The sequence below is a fragment of the Mesoplodon mirus genome (genome assembly GCF_964341445.2).
Source record: "Mesoplodon mirus genome assembly, chromosome: 14".
Taxonomy (NCBI): domain Eukaryota; kingdom Metazoa; phylum Chordata; class Mammalia; order Artiodactyla; family Ziphiidae; genus Mesoplodon; species Mesoplodon mirus.
In genome coordinates, this window is record NC_138990.1 from 81,563,776 (window position 1) to 81,582,137 (window position 18,362).

Consider the following 18,362-nt stretch of genomic DNA (forward strand, 5'->3'; position numbering starts at 1 on the left):
CTGATGGCGCAGTGGTTGAGAGTCCACCTGACAATGCAGGGGATGCGGGTTCGTGCCCCGGTCCGGGAAGATCCCACATGCCACGGAGCGGCTGGGCCCGTGAGCCATGGCTGCTGGGCCTGCGCGTCCGGAGCCTGCGCTCCGCAACGGGAGAGGCCACAACAGTGAGAGGCCCGTGTAAAAAAAAAAAAAAAAACAAAACTACAAATAGAACTACCATACAATCCAGCAATCCCACTACTGGGCATATACCCTGAGAAAACCATAATTCAAAAAGAGTCATGTACCAAAATGTTCATTGCAGCTCTATTTACAATAGCCATGGCATGGAAGCAACCTAAGTGTCCATCAACAGATGAAGGGATAAAGAAGATATGGCACATATATACAATGGAATATTACTTAGTCATAAAAAGAAATGAAATTGAGTTATTTATCGTGAGGTGGATGGATCTAGAGTCTGTCATACAGAGTGAAGTAAGTCAGAATGAGAAAAACAAATACTGTATGCTAACACATATATATGGAATCTAAGAAAAAAAAAAAGGGTCATGAAGAACCTAGGGGTAAAACAGGAATAAAGACACAGACCTACTAGAGCAGGGACTTGAGGATATGAGGAGGGCGAATGGTAAGCTGTGACAAAGTGAGAGAGTGGCATGGACATATATACACTACCGAATGTAAAATAGATAGCTAGTGGGAAGCAGCCGCATAGCACAGGGAGATCAGCTCGGTGCTTTGTGACCACCTAGAGGGGTGGGATAGGGAGGGTGGGAGGGAGGGAGACGCAAGAGGGAAGAGATATGGGAACATATGTATATGTATAACTGATTCACTTTGTTATAAAGCAGAAACTAACACACCATTGTAAAGCAATTATACTCCAATAAAGATGTTAAAAAAAAGAGTATTTTGAGTCGTGCATATTAGTGATATCAAATCAATATTTAAGTCAAATTAATGAATATTAAAAAGATATTGCATCTAAATTACAAAAAAGGATAGTGTGAATTATATGCTACAGCTCAACTTGGAAGTCCAGCTGTCACAGTGAAACCTCTGTCATTGAAATAGCTCAGAAATAGACTGCATTCATATTTAACCCAATAGCTTTAGGCATTCAGAGATATGGAGTAGATTAAATAAAAAGTACCATATCAAAATTAACATCAAGCCATGTGTTATCCTTCTGGAGTTTTAGAGTCATTTTTAACATAGATAGTAACTTCGTTTGAAATTTAAGCACACACATACGCACAGGTTTGCTACTTGGAGAGTTCTGTGCCTGGGGGAGGGGAGGTGACAATTGGTGCATTCAGTATATAACACGTGTAATGATAATAAAGTTGATTGGTTGAACTAAAAAAAAAAGTGTTTCCTTTAGCTATTGTTCATTTTTATTCTGGATTTATAAAGTTTGAGCACTTTTTCCTCTTCTGTTCTCCTTCACTCAAAGCTGAAATCACTGTGATCCAGACGCAAGTGGCTTAATCAGAGAGGGAGCAAGTACCTGAAGGATCTCACACAGGTCTAATCTCAAAGGTTATGTTGGGGCTGATTCTGAGAGTCATAAAGTGTGGTGTATAACAGCTAAAATGTGGTGTCTGAACAGCAGCTATGACAAACTCCTTAGTTCTTGCCATTTCGTGTAATATTTTAATCCCAAGGATAAACAAAGAAAAATAACTTGCCTGATGTTAAAACTTAGAAATAAAGTCTACTGAGAGCCTGTATTCACATGCCAGTTCCAGACAATACAGGTGTACATTTTTTTCCCCTAAGTAAAGTGTTCATTCAGGGTCATCAAAAGTCCAGATAAAGAACAATTTTAAAAGATGTACCTTCATAAGAATTTATTTTTCTTCCTCTGAATTCTTAATCAGGTCCCTATTTGGACTGTTGACATTCATCTTAATCACTTCTCAGAACCCTTTCTTTCCAGTATTAACTAATATCAGGGAATGGATGAGAGATATCAATTAAATTTTGCTCTTGCTGGGCTCTCTTGGGGATTTGATGCTTCCCTTTTTAGTTGTTATAAATGCAGATCCCTTCAGGGAATCCACCCTTGCAAGGCCTGTCATCCTTGCTTCCCTCAATGAGGTCATCACAACACACCTAGTTTTTGTGCTTTTCTTCTATAATTAATTTCTTCGAATCACTGAATAACTTTATCTACTTTCTGCCATACACTTCTTATTTTCTCTGATATCCTTATTTGTAATAGGTCAACCAGAATTGAGCACAACATGGCTTTTCCCTTCAGTGATGCTGAAATAATTTCTGTGACTCATGCTCTGTGCATTGAGCGGTGATCGGGCAGCCTGTGATTGTTTGCTTGTTTAAGCACCTGTTCGCTAGATTATTTAACTGCTGGTTTAATTGTGCCTCACTGAGAGTTCTGCTCTTTGTTAATCCCTGTTGTCATTTGAGTGCTATTCACTAAATACATCTTTCTCTTAATCTAAGTGGTTCGAGTCAAATATTTACCTATTTCCTCGATTTTAAGATTACTTCCCACCCTCACATTTTCACATTTCTGCAACTAGAATATGTTCTCAATTTATCATGTACATTTAATGCGGTGTTTTTCCCCCAAAAGACTGTTACTAAATCTTCCTTTGTCCTTTGTCTTACAAAGAATAGCTTCTTAGAATCCTGGAGGTACAATGAGTCACAGGTACATAAGATTTTGTTATGAGTTTGAGACACTAATGAATACTGGAACTCCTTTCTTTTTTAACTTTACTCCTCAGAGAGCAGTCTTAGAGTTAAAATATATATGTATTTGCCTTTTGTGGATTTAGGCCTGAGGTTTTATAGTTTGGTATTTTTGACTTTCTTTCTTCTTTGCCAATTATTTCTACTGGATCAGTAATGGAAAGTAACTAATTCTGGAGACCCTCTCTGCTTTGCCTACATCTGTCATCTCCTTTTCACTTACACACACATATGCTTTATCGTAAACTCCTGGCCATTGGTTTTTTCCCTAAATTCTTTGCCCTCAAGTCTATGCACAAAGTCTTACATGTTGCATTTTATCAAAAGCTTTGTTGAGGTCAAGGGTGGATTATGTGTAAACTCTATTTTCTCTGTCTTGGCTCTTCCTCATAAATTTTCATGGAATTTTAACTGCTGAATCCCTTTAACTCCAAAAAGAGAGTGGGTAAAATGCCAAGTTTGAACACTGAAGTTCTATATTTGCTCAGCTTTCAAAAATCTAAAGACATCTTTAGTAGCTATCAGCTTTTAAATAGTTTTTTAATCAATGCGTGTACTGGATGCAAACATATTTTCAGGTATCAAATGGAAGTTTGATAGGAAGATGGAAAATAAGTATAAGTATACATTTGTAACTTAAAAATATGAGTGATTTTGCTTAAAATCTAAATAATTACTAGCATATTTATTTCTATAGACATATACACAATTAGATATGTGACTACGGATTACATAAAATTGACCTCTATGATTGCATATGTGTATATAAACGTGTAAATTTAGGCATATGTTTATAAACATACATAATCCATTTAGTGGGGTACAATAGAAACAAGGTTCAGATTCTAGCTCTACCATTTTCTTACTTTGTGAAACTAGGTCATTTAAATATTGTAATCCTCAGCTTTTACATCTGTAAAATGACTATAGAACAATAATGCCTGCCTTACATACCAAAGAGGGCTATACCAAGAATCATTCAAAAAAAATTAAACTACAAAATACTTTATAAATATTGATAATATTTGATGATTTTTTTTTCTTTTTTTTTTTTTTGGTTCACGGGCCTCTCACTGTTGTGGCCTCTCCCGCTGCGGAGCACAGGCTCCGGACGCACAGGCTCAGTGGCCATGGCTCATGGGCCTAGCCGCTCCGCGTCATGTGGGATCTTCCCAGACCGGGGCAACGAACCCGTGTCCCCTGCATCGGCAGACGGACTCTCAACCGCTGCGCCACCAGGGAAGACCTATTTGATGATATTTATACAGATATTCCTCTCTACTTACAAAAAAATCCCATCTTCTTCAAATTGTATATTTTGTCAATAATTCAGCATAGATTTTTAAATTTATAACCAATATGTAACACAAAAGAATTGAAACTTTCTCTTCTAAAAATCAGCAAATTGTTTTTAGATATATTGAATATCAATATATAATATATATACATATAATTCATTGTATATATTTATTGTATTGTATATAGTTGTATATGGTTTTAGAGAACATAAATTTATAGTATAAATGTGCAACAGATGTTGACTTATTTTCAATGCTTTAGCTCAGAAAATCCATAAAAAAAGGCAAAATTTACTTTTAAAAGTGTCATTTATTCCCTAGCTTCTTAGCTTTAGCATATCCAAAATGCGATTTGTTGAAATAATGGTATGTTTTAAGTTAATCTACAGTCAGTATGGTCTGTGAGACATTACTATACTGGAGTTTCTGGACACCAAAGCCACCATAGAAATGTCTCAGGAGAAGGCCATGGGTCTCACTGAGTCAAATATCTAGAACCAACCCCTATAATACATGCTTGTTGAGGCTTGCATTTATATTTTCTTTGTTACAGCATTTAAATGTAAAGAAATTTTCACAGCAGCCATGCCCAAGAATCTTCAGGAACTTAACTGCAAAACCAACTAGGTGGAGTCAGTTTGGACAAACTCTTTATCCTGGAGGCTCCAGTCTCGTGTTAAAAGTACTTTTTCTTTTCTATGAGGGTAAAGAGCCTTCTAGTCTATGTTGGCTACTCTCAGGTAGAAAGAGTAGACAGGGACAAGCAACACCCAGTGACGTACAACTAGGCTTATATTTACCAAGGAAATATTAGAAAGTAAACTGCTGTATCTCTCTTCTCCCCACTCCCACATTCATAAATGTGCCTGTACACATCTCCTGAATTTACCACTCTCCCGTTAAGTGGTGGAGTATAATTCCTCTCTCCTTGAATCTGGGGAAGGCTTGAGAATTGGTTTGTAACCAACTGAATATGTCAGAAGTGACACTGCATGACTTCTGAGGCTAGGTAATAAAAGGAGACATAGCTTATGCCTTGTACACTGGGACACCAGCCTTCAGATCTCATAACTGCCATGGAAGAAATCCGATTATTCTGTCATGCTGTGAGAGAGCCTAGCCCACATGGAGAAGCCACGTGCTGCATTCCAGCCAAGAGCTCCAGCTGCAGTCCTAGTTGACAACCAATATCACTGTCAAACATAAGTAAGGATGCCTTCACATGATTTCAGTCCCTGGCATTTGTATCTTACCAACTGAGGCACCAGATATCAAGCGGCAGAGGCAAGCCAACCCTACTGTGCCCTCTCTGAACTCTTGACCCAGAGAAACTGTAAGGATAATAAAATGGTAATTTTATGTAGCTAAGTTTGGGGGTAGTTTGTTTCATAGCAATAGTAACTGGAATACCTCCCCTTTGAATCTAGCTGGCCTCTTGACTTGCTTTAGTCAACAGAATGAAGAGAAAGTGACAGTGTGCCTGTTTTGAACATAGGATTCAAGAGGACTTTCCTGTTTCCATTTCTGTGCCTCAGCTGTCACAATGAGAACATGTCTAGAGTCACCTGCTGGTGGATGAGAGACACGTGGAACATACTTGAGTCATCCCAGCTGAGGCCAGCCTAGATCAGCCTACAACCATCCCAAATCCAGACGTGAAGCCAAGCCACCTACCTCACCGATCCAGACAGAGAAGCAAAAACATGTGTTTTGTCGAATGCCACTAAGGTTGTAGGGTTGTTTGTTGAGCAGCATTATTGTGGCAGGGGATGATGGGTACACCACTTTAAAAAGCCAAAGCAGGGCCTCCCTGGTGGCGCAGTGGTTGAGGGTCCGCCTGCCGATGCAGGGGACACGGGTTCGTGCCCCGGTCTGGGAGGATCCCATATGCCGCGGAGCGGCTGGGCCCGTGAGCCATGGCCACTGGGCCTGTGCATCCGGAGCCTGTGCTCCGCAACGGGGGAGGCCACAACAGTGAGAGGCCCGCATACCGCAAAAAAAAAAAAAAAAAAAAAAAAAAAAAAAAAAAAAAAGCCAAAGCAAAAAGTATTAATGCACCCTCTCTTGATCTCATAGTCCTCTTTCTTAACTGCCTTATATCAGCACTTTCCTTCGAAGCAAAACTCTTTAGTTACCTACTTACTTAATTTCCACTTCCTTACCTCCTAGTCTCTCCTCAGCCCTAATCATTCTGACGTCTGCCCCCACCACTACACTGAAATCACTCTCTTCAACATCTGCAGTTACTCTCACGATGCCAAATCTGACGTACTTGTTGCTTCATTAACTTCCTGGACCCTTCAGCAGGATTCACCTAGTTTGACCATAGGTACTCCTTTTTCAAACACCTTTTTTCTTTTAGCTTCTGAGACACCTCCATATTTTCTTCGTACTTCTTTTGCTGCTCCCTTTTATCTCTTTTGCTGGTTCATTCTTTTATTCATTTATTTTAAAAAAGTCTATTGAACACCTACTATGTGTCAAGCATTTTGGGGTGTGTTGTGGTCACAGCAGTGAAAGCAGACAAAATGCTTGCCCTTGTAGGGCTTAGGTTTTAGTGAGAGGAGACAGAAAATGAGCAAATGAATATGTAGACATATATGTCACATGGTGATAAGTTCTATGGAGAAAAATAAAGCAGAGGAAGAGGGAGAGATAGTGATAAGGATGAGATCGGTGTTAATGTTTTAGATAAGGTGGTCAATGAAGTCCTCACTGAATGGGTGACATTTGCACAGACACCAGAAGAAAATGAGGGCGTGAGCCAGGTGGCTCTCTGAGGGTGGAGGGTCCCAGACCAAAGGAACGGCAACTGCAAATGTCCTCATTCAGGACTGTGGTTACCATGTCCCTAGGACTCTTTTTTTTTTTTTCCTTTCCTTTTATTATACTCATTTTCAAATCAACTGCTTAGCTTTTTATATTGAAAGTTTAATTTAAGAAAAATAAAACAAGAACAAAAACCCAATCCTTCACAAATATCTCAGTTTGGCACAGTTTATTATGAGGAAAGAAATTGACCTGTCATCTTGGATCATTTGCTCAAGTCTTCTGGAATGTGGTCTCTGACCCCTACACAGAAGGCCACTTACTGCCTATCTTCTAAATGTTGATTCTGCAAGATTCGGGTTTAGCCCCTCTTTTCTCTTTACATTTGTGCCTAGGGTGAGCTCACCCATTTCCAAAGTTTTAAATGCCATCAATGCTCAAGTTGACATGTTTAGTCAAGACCTTACCTCTGAGCTTTGGATTTAAATATCCAACTGTACCCTTGACATCTCCACTTGGGCATCTCAAACTTACCATGTTCAACGAGAACACTTTATTACACCACCACCCCAAAAACTCAACTGTACCTCCCCATTATGTGCTATCTTTGGAAACAGCCATCCAATTTCTCAAGTCATAAGTCTGGTATCCTTGATTCCTCTATTTTACTTATATCCCAAATTTAGTTCATTAAACTTTTAGACTTGACCCCCAAAACATCTCTCAAATCCATCAACCTTTTTCCATCTCCACTTCTCCCAAGCTGTGCCAAGGCACCAGCATTGAACACTAAATTCATGATATTCATGGCCAGTAATAGCTACATGATTCAAGATAGAGTGTATCTACACCATATCATCACATAAACCTTTCTAACTGAATTCAATTTAAGATAAAGCAAACCTAAAAGTCTGACTATACATATATGAATATGATGGCAAGTTTGATGTTTCCAACAGTAGTTTGGCACTTAGCTTATGGAACTGTATTTAATTTATGATAACTGGTGTATTCCTACATGAGTTTCAAAGTAAAAAGAAGAAAATTTTAGGTTGAGAAAATATTCAGAAGAGTGGAAACATTGTTTTTTCCAAAGTCACTTTCATGTCCACAATTTTATGAATTTTATGTGTTCTAATATGGGGTTGACAACTCTGGCCTATCCTTACTCTAGACTAGTTTATTAAATTATTGGACTCCTGGTTTTTACAGTGTGAAAAGAGACTTTTTATGAACACAAATAACTATTATTTTAATAATAACTCATTGTGCCAAAATTTGGCATTTAAATTTATAAATAAGATCACAGCTGCTGACCTCTTTCAGTGAAGAAAAGAACAAAAGGAGTTAGCAACTCATTCTGAGAGTCCACCTAAATCAAGTAGGATGTTAAATCCATGCATAAAATAATGTTTAATAAAAATTCTTTAACGGGAAAATCGTCTCATTTTTAAATTGAATGAATACAAAAGATGACATGAGGTTCCCGGATTACTGCTATGAGGCCCTAAGACACCAGACTCAGGCATTGCTAATAGTTCAACAGTAATTGGAATATTAATAGGATATGTCACTCTGATTATATAGAATATGCATCAAAGTACTTTACCTAACACTTCTGGATTGATTGGAGAGTGGCAGAGAATAATCTGATTGTCGCTCCTCTCTGTTTAAGAGCCCCATTTCAGAATGCTTTACTCGCAGACTCTATTTGAGGACATATTCAAAATAAAATCGATGCATTTATAACCTAATTAGCTGATCTCCCTTGATTCATGTTCCAGATATTCAGTTTGCATAGCATTACTGTTTTTACTAACTACCTGTAAATATATCCTGGGTGGCATGTTGGGTTAATGCATTAGTCTTTCTCCCTGAGGGAGCTAAACTACCAGCTACTGTAAGTCATCACTGAAGTACTATGTTTTCCAGTTTTCTCCTAGTCAATCCATGTTAATAAGACTTCATATGTTTATTTAGCACTAATCTCAGCCAAGTCCTGGGCTCTTTATGTAACATTGGATTAGAAATGGTTCTGGGGACTTCCCTGGTGGCGCAGTGGTTAAGAATCCACCTGCCAGTGCAGGGGACACGGGTTCGAGCCCTGGTCTGGGAAGATCCCACATGCCACGGAGCAACTAAGCCCATGCGCCACAACTACTGAGCCTGCGCTCTAGAGCCCACGAGTGACAACTACTGAGTCTGCGAGCCACAACTACTGAAGCCCACGTGCCTAGAGCCTGTGCTCCACAGCAAGAGAAGCCACTGCAATGAGGAGCCTGCGCACCACAACGAAGACCCAACATAGCCAAAAATAAATAAAATAAATAAATTCATTTTTAAAAGCAGTCAATTAAAAAAGTAAATAAATAAAATGGACTTTCCTAGGGAATTCCTTGGTGATCTAGTGGTTAGGACTCCACACTTCCACTGCATGGGGCACAGGTTCGATCCCTGGTCGGGGAATTACATCCTGCAAGCCACGAGGCGCGGCCAAAATAAATTAAAAAAAAAAAGAAAGAAAAAGAAATGGTTCTGATGTAATGGGTTTACTGTCTAAAAGTAAAGGTAACCTTGGCCTTTGAACAGTTGGCTGTTTCCGCTCCAGGGTATAAGTGAGAGGTCAGGGGTTCACTGGAACCACGTCATACAAGCGTAACCCCTTCAGGGATGTGGACCTAGTCACCTGTTCTCATCATGCTCGGCCTGAGAAAGGTCACATGACTTTCAACTTTGTTTGCCACAAATTTACCCACAAGTTGTCATATAAAAAGGAAAAAGAAGTCAGGCCATATGTTATTTCGGCCTTCTCCTGACTTAAAAAATATTGGAGTCCATGTTATGTGTTCAAGAATGGTCAGACCTCTCTAATTACGTCAAGCAAATTGAACTTTGCTCTCAAAACATGCAAATATTCCTTAAACTGTGGAGAAGTGGCAAAGCTCAACTCTGGGGCACTGATGCAAACAGAGGCTTAAAGATGTTAGTGGCTTTCAGACTTGGATCTCTGGCTCTCTGGACTTGCTTAGGATGTCATTGATTTACTCCTTCCACAGAGGTGGAGAGAGAGAACCAGGGGAGATAGGTTTAATTAATCTTAAATATCTCTGCAATTTAAGAATTGTAGGCCTGGAACAGTTCCTGTACTAACATGATTAGCAAATATTGACTTTCGAATACAATAATAATGTGTCATCTGAAACCCTTGATAAGTAACTTAAGTACTTCCTTAGCTTGCATCTTATTAAATTAGATGAGGTATGGTTGAGGAGCATTACACAAAGACATTGAAATGAAAAATCAGACCTAAGTGTTTTAACATTGATTTTAAGAGAGCTAAAAGTCACAAAGAAAACATATATGCTTCAGTTCTGCAACCTATGAATGTAAGCTATTTTCTCTGGATGGATTCCTTAAAAGTGTATAATAATTTTCATGGTGCAACTGTAGTAAACATTCACAATTTGTGACCTTTTTGACAGCTGTAATCAATCATCAGATTATGTATGATGACCATATAATTTTAGTTTTATGGAAGGTTAACTTACACAGATTATGAGCTTTTGATGTTAAAATATGGAAGAAAGAGCGGGGTGCACTAGGGTGCCCGTGAATATGGTAAGGATAATCCACCCAACTCCCTTCATAAGGTTTAACTTAAAAACGTGTACAACAAGTCAGCTAAAAATAGTTTAAAGACGTGATACTAGTCAGCTGCACCCTGACGATTCTTACTGTATTGATTAGTTTTCAAAGGCTGCATGGCATGTGTATTCTACTTACAATAGAATTGGAATGAGGGGAGAAAAGCCTCCAAATGTCATCAAAGCAAATGGTCTGTGAATGTCGCTTCAAAGCTCATCGTTGTTAGTTGCTAGGGTATTTGGCCACAAAGCTTGTAAAGAGGTTTCTCTGGAGGGGAGGGGATGACAAAATGCACATCTTGGCCAGAACACTTCTGCTCAAATAACAGGACACATTAATTCTTGCTTGATACATAAAATTAATTCACATTCCTTATGAAATTTTGCCCACTTTTTATTCTTTTCTTTAAAAGAAAAAAACAGGAATAGACCCCAGGCCTTTTCTGTTCTCTAATGAAATTGCAAATTGACTTGTGTTCAAATGGTGCTTGAGTAAAATGAACAATTAAAAATGTATTGCTAACAATGAGATCTATCAGCCAATCTCTTTAAGGACTAATTAGTTGCAGGAAGAATCTTTCTTTTACAACATACCAAGGAGAATAGAGCCGTGGTGGGTGGACCGGGAGGTGTCAAGGAATAAGTTTTTAACACACGCATGAGCACACATGTATGTGCATATCCATATACACATGTGTAGGACAAGAATGCAGAAATATATGTAAGCATCTTTATGAGTTTAAACCATAAAAATTAGCTGCAGCTTCCTTGGAGGTATTTATTCCACCTTAGCTAGGATGACTGTTGCTGAGTAGCTATCCATTAGTTAGCTTGAAGGCAGACAACACATTTTACTGAACATAATTTATCATTAAAGCAGAGAAATGCTTTAGGTATTTAAATAATGTATGCAGATAAATTCACTCATTTTTTTAATTACCCACCTGTACTAACCTTGTAAGAATCTTTGCCCCCTATCAGAAGTTTGCTCCCTGAGGAAATTTTCAAAGTTAACCAAACAAGAAAAGCCCTTCTTCCTGGTTTATCAGTTCTGCATTTCAACCCACGCCTTCACAAAATATCTGATATGTTTCAGGTTACATTTGCAGTCCTTAAAAAACCTGAAATTATCTCCATGTGCGCAATTGCAGACTGAGGGCTTACCTTGCAAAATCTGATACCTCTGTCATTTCTTTAGCAAAGATTTCAGATACAATAGCGGTAAACTGGAGCCCCCAAAGCCCACTGCAAAACTCTGGAGGAAAATGGACATAGTTTTCTTCTTCAAGACCTGTTTAAATAGATGATGTTTTATGAAATGTCATTTTTCTTAGGCTGCCCTAAAGTCAGATCTTCTCACTGCCCCACTATTGTGCCAAGGCAGGCTAAAAGGGCATATTTAGCATTGAGGCATTTGGTAAATACTGCTTACTGGTGCTTCGTCTTCCCTACAGGGCGTTTCCAAGAGATGAATAAGTGTGAACAGGAAGAACAAGTTTCCAGTCCTGTCAAGTTAATCAGACTAGTGTAGAATGAAGTGAGGCTTGTCATTAGTAAGTTGAAAACATGTAATGAAAATCATTCAAGCAATCTGAAAGGGTTTTAGGAGAGCAAAACATCCCCATGTATTTTTGTATATTTGTGTGAAAGATATGTAGATAATTGTGTAAATGTATATCATATTTGAATGGCGAATAAGCCATGTGTTTATAGAACATATACAACATATATAAAAACATACATGGAAGCCCAGCTGAAAAAAAAAATCCACAATTCAAATACGCCTGTTGAATTAAAACAAACAGACAAACAAACAAACATGAATAGACCTGACCCTTTTACTTACAGGAGCAAACCCTGGTTTAGTACTAAGAACTGTATGAGGTGAGCTTATGAGGAAATTGGGAGCGATGCAATTTGGCTGTTGTTTTACCAGATTCCAGTTGGGTGCTTTGAGCCACACACCTTATGTAGGCAAAGATGCAGGAAAGGGAGAGTTACATTTGAGGGCTAGTGGGTCTTTTGGGCAAATTTTAAATGACCTTTGAAAATACATTTCCATATACTCCACTCTATTCTGGAAAATCAATTTTGGTAACTGAAGTAATTAATTTGTATATCTTTAGAGCACTAACTTCTTTGTACCACCTCTACAAAGCAGGCTGGACAAGATTCCAGGATGCAAATCCATGTTTTCATATCGAGTTCCAAAAGGGATGGCTACAGCCACCCTATTCATCCTAGTCAAGAGAGGTAGTTTATCCCCACAGTCAAGAGACCGACGTTCACTGCATTAGTTTAAATCTTACTAAACCAAAGTATTTCCCAAATCACATAAAGGTTGGTATGTGATTTCCTTTTCTCAAAGGACATGAGGTCCTGAAACTATGTTTTCATATATCTAACCTTTCCTCGTCCTTATTTTAAAACCTTTTCTGTCACCTCACCGTCTTTAACTTCACTTTTCCTGACCTATTACTAGTTCTCTTTCCCCACAACCTAGCATTAATCAACACTGATGGACCACATTTTAGGACCTCTTCTGGCAAAAGGAAGAGAATCTATAATTGACAATGATCTTTCTTCTCTGCTGCTTAATATCCTATCCTGCTGGCTCTTGGGTAGAACTCAACAGCCAATTCCAAGTAGGGAACTCTTCCCTACCATCAAGTTATTTTCCCAATTGACACCCCCATTCATTTTTTTTTTTTTCATTCACAGGGTAGAGAAAGACAGAACTGCTCTCCTTCTGAGTCAGAAGGCTGGGATTGCTTTCTCAGGTAACTGATGCAAAACGATGAAGGTAAAAGACATCTGAGTATTTGTTCTGTTTTGTTTTTTTTCTTTTTCTAACTTTTTTTTTTTACATCTTTATTGGAGTATAATTGTTTTACAATGGTGTGTTAGTTTCTGCTTTTTAACAAAGTGAATCAGTTATACATATGTTTCCATATCTCTTCCCTCTTGCATCTCCCTCCCTCCCACCCTCCCTATCCCACCCCTCTAGGTGGTCACAAAGCACCGAGCTGATCTCCCTGTGCTATGCGGCTGCTTCCCACTAGCTATCTACCTTACGTTTGGTAGTGTATATATGTCCATGCCTCTCTCTCGCTTTGTCACAGCTTACCCTTCCCCCTCCCCATATCCTCAAGTCTCTACTAGGTCTGTGTCTTTATTCCTGTCTTACCCCTAGGTTCTTCATGACATTTATTTTTCTTAAATTCCACATATATGTGTTAGCATACGGTATTTGTTTTTCTCATTCTGACTTACTTCACTCTGTATGACAGACTCTAGGCAGGTGACACCAGGATAACTCCAAGGTATGTCTGCCTTTTGCATGTCAAAAGGTCTGTTTTAACCACCCACCTTTGTTTTCGGGGAGACTCAACTGTCCTTCAGCCTTCCAAATGAAAGAAATCCATGCCCATGATGAGTAACATTCCAATTAAAATTCATCACGAATAGCAGGCTTTACATCTTTCTTGGATAACGTGAATCATTTTTGGTGCTGGGAAACGGACTTCATAAACCTCCATTGTCATAGAACGTCTACTTCCATGTGAAACTGTTTTATATTAGTAAATAAAACATCAACTGACATTTTTGTCACTTATGTCTGGGTGCTGACGAAAATAATGGGAGTGCTCAGATGTTATGGGACATTGTTTATCAAGGAATGTAGGTGATGCCACAAAGTATAAGTAACGCTGTACAGCGTGGAATGATTGATCCCGGCTGCATATTTTAAAGCTCCTCTCATTGCTTATCGAAACCTTTTAAGTAATGCACTCCTCTCAGATATCATGTTATGTTTGAAAAGCTTTATAATTCATAATGAAAAGTTGCTTAGTTACCCCAAGTGAATCCATAGCTTCAATTATTCTCTGTGCAAATGGTTGGACTCCATTTTGACCAATGTTTATGGTGTTTGGCAATTTCTCAGTAGCTACTTTGCTCTGATATGATTAATTTCTTGCATAATTCTCTGCTTTGCATGTGGAGAGCTGAAATAATCTTAGTAGGTAGAAAGGAAATGAAAGACCTGTGTGTTTCAATTTTGGAAACATCTGAAACATAACATCACTATGGAAGAGTGCCAAAAACAATACCAGTTAGGTTAGATAAAGACAACCACAAGAGACATGAATGTGCTGATGAGACCCAGCCCTGGGACAGCCAGTCTTTGCCTTGTTCTATGGCCAGCTTGCCCTGCCTTCAGACATCGAGGCAGGAAAGGGGAGAAGCCCCAGAATTTACCAAACTGGACTCAATTGCCAGAAAAATACTGGCATTTTTTGCATTGATATATTTTCCTAAGGTTATCGTGGGTCTCTTTCTTTGACAACATGACATAAAACAAATCTCCTTGTTTATTAAGTGGCTACATATGAAGCTGCTGCCCTCGTGCAAAAGAGGAGGGACATACGTAGCTGTTGAGTGAATGAATTCGTTCATTCAGGAGCCATCTGTTTGGTGACTAATTGGTCCTCCGACCTGGGGGAATTGTTGATCTCCCCCTGTCCTTAGATGGTTTCTGTCACCTGACACTCTGGAATTCTTGTGTTCTCTGACATTTCTGATACTGTCTCTATTTCCTTCAACCCCATGCTTTCTCTCTATGGACTATTGGTGTATAGTTGTGAAATGATACCTGTGACAGGAAACATGGGGAGATAGATGGAAAGCGCATGGGTCTTGAAGTCACACCTACACAGGTTAAAATTTGGCAAACTTCTGGCTGGCAGCCTTGGGAAAATTACTTAACCTCATATAGTCTCAGTTTCCCCACCTGAAAAATGGGACTAACGATAGAGATAATCTCTGTATACATTCTAGGAATGCTCATGTATTGTATATAATGCTTTGGTGGCACTTTCTGCAGTATATGCCAGGTATTGCTCTAAGTGTTCACTGTACCAATAAGGTAGCTGCTATCCCCATTTTACAGTGGAAGTAACTGAAGCACAAAAGGGCCAGTGTCACACTGCTAGTAAGTGAAAGAGCCAGGATTAAAGCCTAGTCGGGCTAGCTATAGAATCTGTGCTCTCAACTACTATTCAAAGCTGCCTTCTGTCATGTAGCTGCCATTATTATTATTATTATCATTGCCATCGTTGCTATTATTATCATTATTACTACAACCCAAAGCACATGAAAGGCCTGGTGTCAAGTGAAGATAAGTGGCCCATATGGTACTAGTTAGAGCAGTATTACTGAGCAAGGCCAGCCCTTCCCTTTCAGTCTTAAAGCCTGTGGACATACATCGTCCCCATTGAGCAGCCCAAAGCTGATGCCACAGCACAGCATCCTCAGTTTTGTAAAGTGATAAGTGTTCACGTAGCCCAAGGGCTCAAGGCGGCTGTAAGCCATCGAATTTTCTTTTCTTCGTTTCAAATACACATGATGTACTCTTGATATAATGTTAAAATATCCACTCTTGTTAAGATCTTCACCATTCAATGCATGTGTAGGACATCTTTTATTGAAAAATTAATTTTACAGAGGAAAAACATCTTTTTATTAAAAGATAGCTCTTTTTGAAGTCCTTTATTATGTAGATGGCAATAACAAATTTTCTCTCCTTTTCAAAATGGAAATTGGCTGAGCTTCTCTCAAAGAGGATGGCAACATTTTCCCTTCTTGGAAGTGAGAAGATAATGTAAAATTATCACCGGAAGAGAGAGAGAAATAGAGAGACCTGCTAGAGTCATCAGCTACGGCTATTTGAAAGAGATCCTGGGTTTGTCAACTTTGCCTTCCCCAACAGATTTCCCTGAAATCAGTGGGAACCAGGATTTCAAAGAACATGGAAGTAACTGTTTAGTTACTTCAGTGAGATGAACAGGAGATGGAAGAGAAAAGGGAAGGCATCTCAGATCAAAGCCTGTTGTTCAACATAGAAAACAAAGACTTATACTTACAATCACAGCTGATTTTGATCTAATTCTTGGTGAAACAATGTAAACCCATACAGAATACCTCTTCATTTTCTAAAGAGTGATCAGAAAGAATAATTCAGTTAAAATTTCTATGATTGTCACCATGATTAATTTCTTATCAAGAGCTACCCATATCTAGAGAATTTGGAAAATCAGTTAAAAATGTCAAAATATTCCTGAAAGTTGGACATGGATATTTTTTCCTGCCTATGTATAGTATTTATAGATGACTACATCCACATCCAGAGTGGTTGGATGTTTTTATCCTCCAATCTGGAAGTATGTGAAAGTGAAGGCATCATGTAAACTCTGCAGAGGAATTCATCCTTCCATGGACTTACATTTGAGACTAAATAAAATGTCTCTGGCAAGTTTCATGAAATTCTTCAAACACAAGGCACACTTATGTTTGAATCTCAGTGAAAGGAATGGAATGTGGTTGCATGATCAAAACTTTAATATCTCCTTTTAATAGTACTGGATTACATGAGGCAAGCAATAGCATTTGGTTATCAAACAGTAAGAAAAAATTTAAGAAAGAAAGGTAGGAAAAAGATTTTTTAAAGTTGAAATCCCGAAAGGAGTCTCTGCCACATAGATTTCGGCATCAGAAAAGACTTTTCACATCTGAAATGCTGGCCACTTTCCAAATACAAGAAAGAATGCTATGTACACATATTAATTCCCTTCACTCGAGTTTTTCTGTTTCTCCTTCCTCTATTTCTAAAATAAGCTATCTTTAAAAGCCTAATGTTGCCAGCATGGGAAAAGAAAAAGACACATGTATTGATAATCTGAGATTGATGATTTTTTAAAAAGATTTGGTATGTCAAAAGCATATGCTATGCCTCATGGCCAATATGGAAATGTCAGGGGTTTAATTGGCAGCTGTGAATAGCAGCACCTGCAAACAGCTCAGGGCTTGTTCCTGTGATCTGGCAACATTCTTACTTTATGCTTTAAATAAAGGCTTACTCACTGGGACAGAAATAACTGACAATGGATGATTGATGATTGCCCATCACGCAAGGGCTGACATCTACCATTCACCAGGTCCATTTACGAGTGCTTGTCCAGATTTCATTAACAGGGGCATGACATCCAGGAGCAGGCCTGCTACAGATGGCTAGTCAGTAACCTATTCAGAACACCTAGAAGAGACCTACTTTTGTTAACCTGGAAAAATAGAGCACCGGGATTTCAGTGTGCCTTGGGAAGACGGTTTTCAAAATTCTCTTTTCTTTTTTCTGCTTGCTGTGATGCTTTGGTTTTGTGAGAGTTTGTTTGGTTTCATGTCCAGTATCAGGTTGCCTTTAACATTTATCTGATTCTTATTCTAAACTTGCTGACATTTGAAGGATGTGCTCTGAGGAAAAGCCATCCTAAAGGAGTTATATTTCGAATTATTAATGTGTAAGACTCTGATGTCCGGGGTTATTTAAGTTTTGAGTACAGTAATGCTTACTACTTCAATTAAGAGGGACAAAGAAAGTGCAAAGAAATCAATCCACTGTGCAAACAAATGGCTAACGTGCTTTTCCACACCAGGACATCCATCACCCACAGTGGGTGGCCTCTGGGTACAGCCAAAAACACACCAGCAAACGTGGTATATTGGAAAGAGCACTGGTGTAGCAAACGTTTCAAAATAAACACTGCTAAATTAAAGTAGCCGTGCACTGTTCAATAAAACCCAGAGCACCTCCAGGCGGGTCTGTCCTAGCGTGAGGCTAACAGTTAGCTTTCCTTTCCCCCTGTTTCTTCTGCCCAAAGCTGCTTTTGCACGTGATCATCTTTTGCACGTCTGCCTTGAGTACTTTTTCTCTCCAATTAAGGTTTGCTCTTCTCCAATGCACTTACAAATCTTTTCAATTTTTTGTGAGTGGACCATGGTGTTTTTTGCTTTAGTCTTTTTTTTTTTTTTTTTTGTGGTCTACGTTTGGGACAGTGACAATCCCTACATGTAATTTCAGGAACGTGATGAG

General features: G+C 38.8%; 1 long non-coding RNA gene across 1 annotated transcript; it reads left to right on the forward strand.

The window, feature by feature from the left end:
* Positions 1-773: 773 nt before the first annotated feature.
* Positions 774-6,068, forward strand: LOC309815692. Its single transcript, XR_014295922.1, has 2 exons — positions 774-910; positions 5,823-6,068. It is a non-coding gene; the product is annotated as an uncharacterized lncRNA (long non-coding RNA).
* Positions 6,069-18,362: the final 12,294 nt, after the last annotated feature.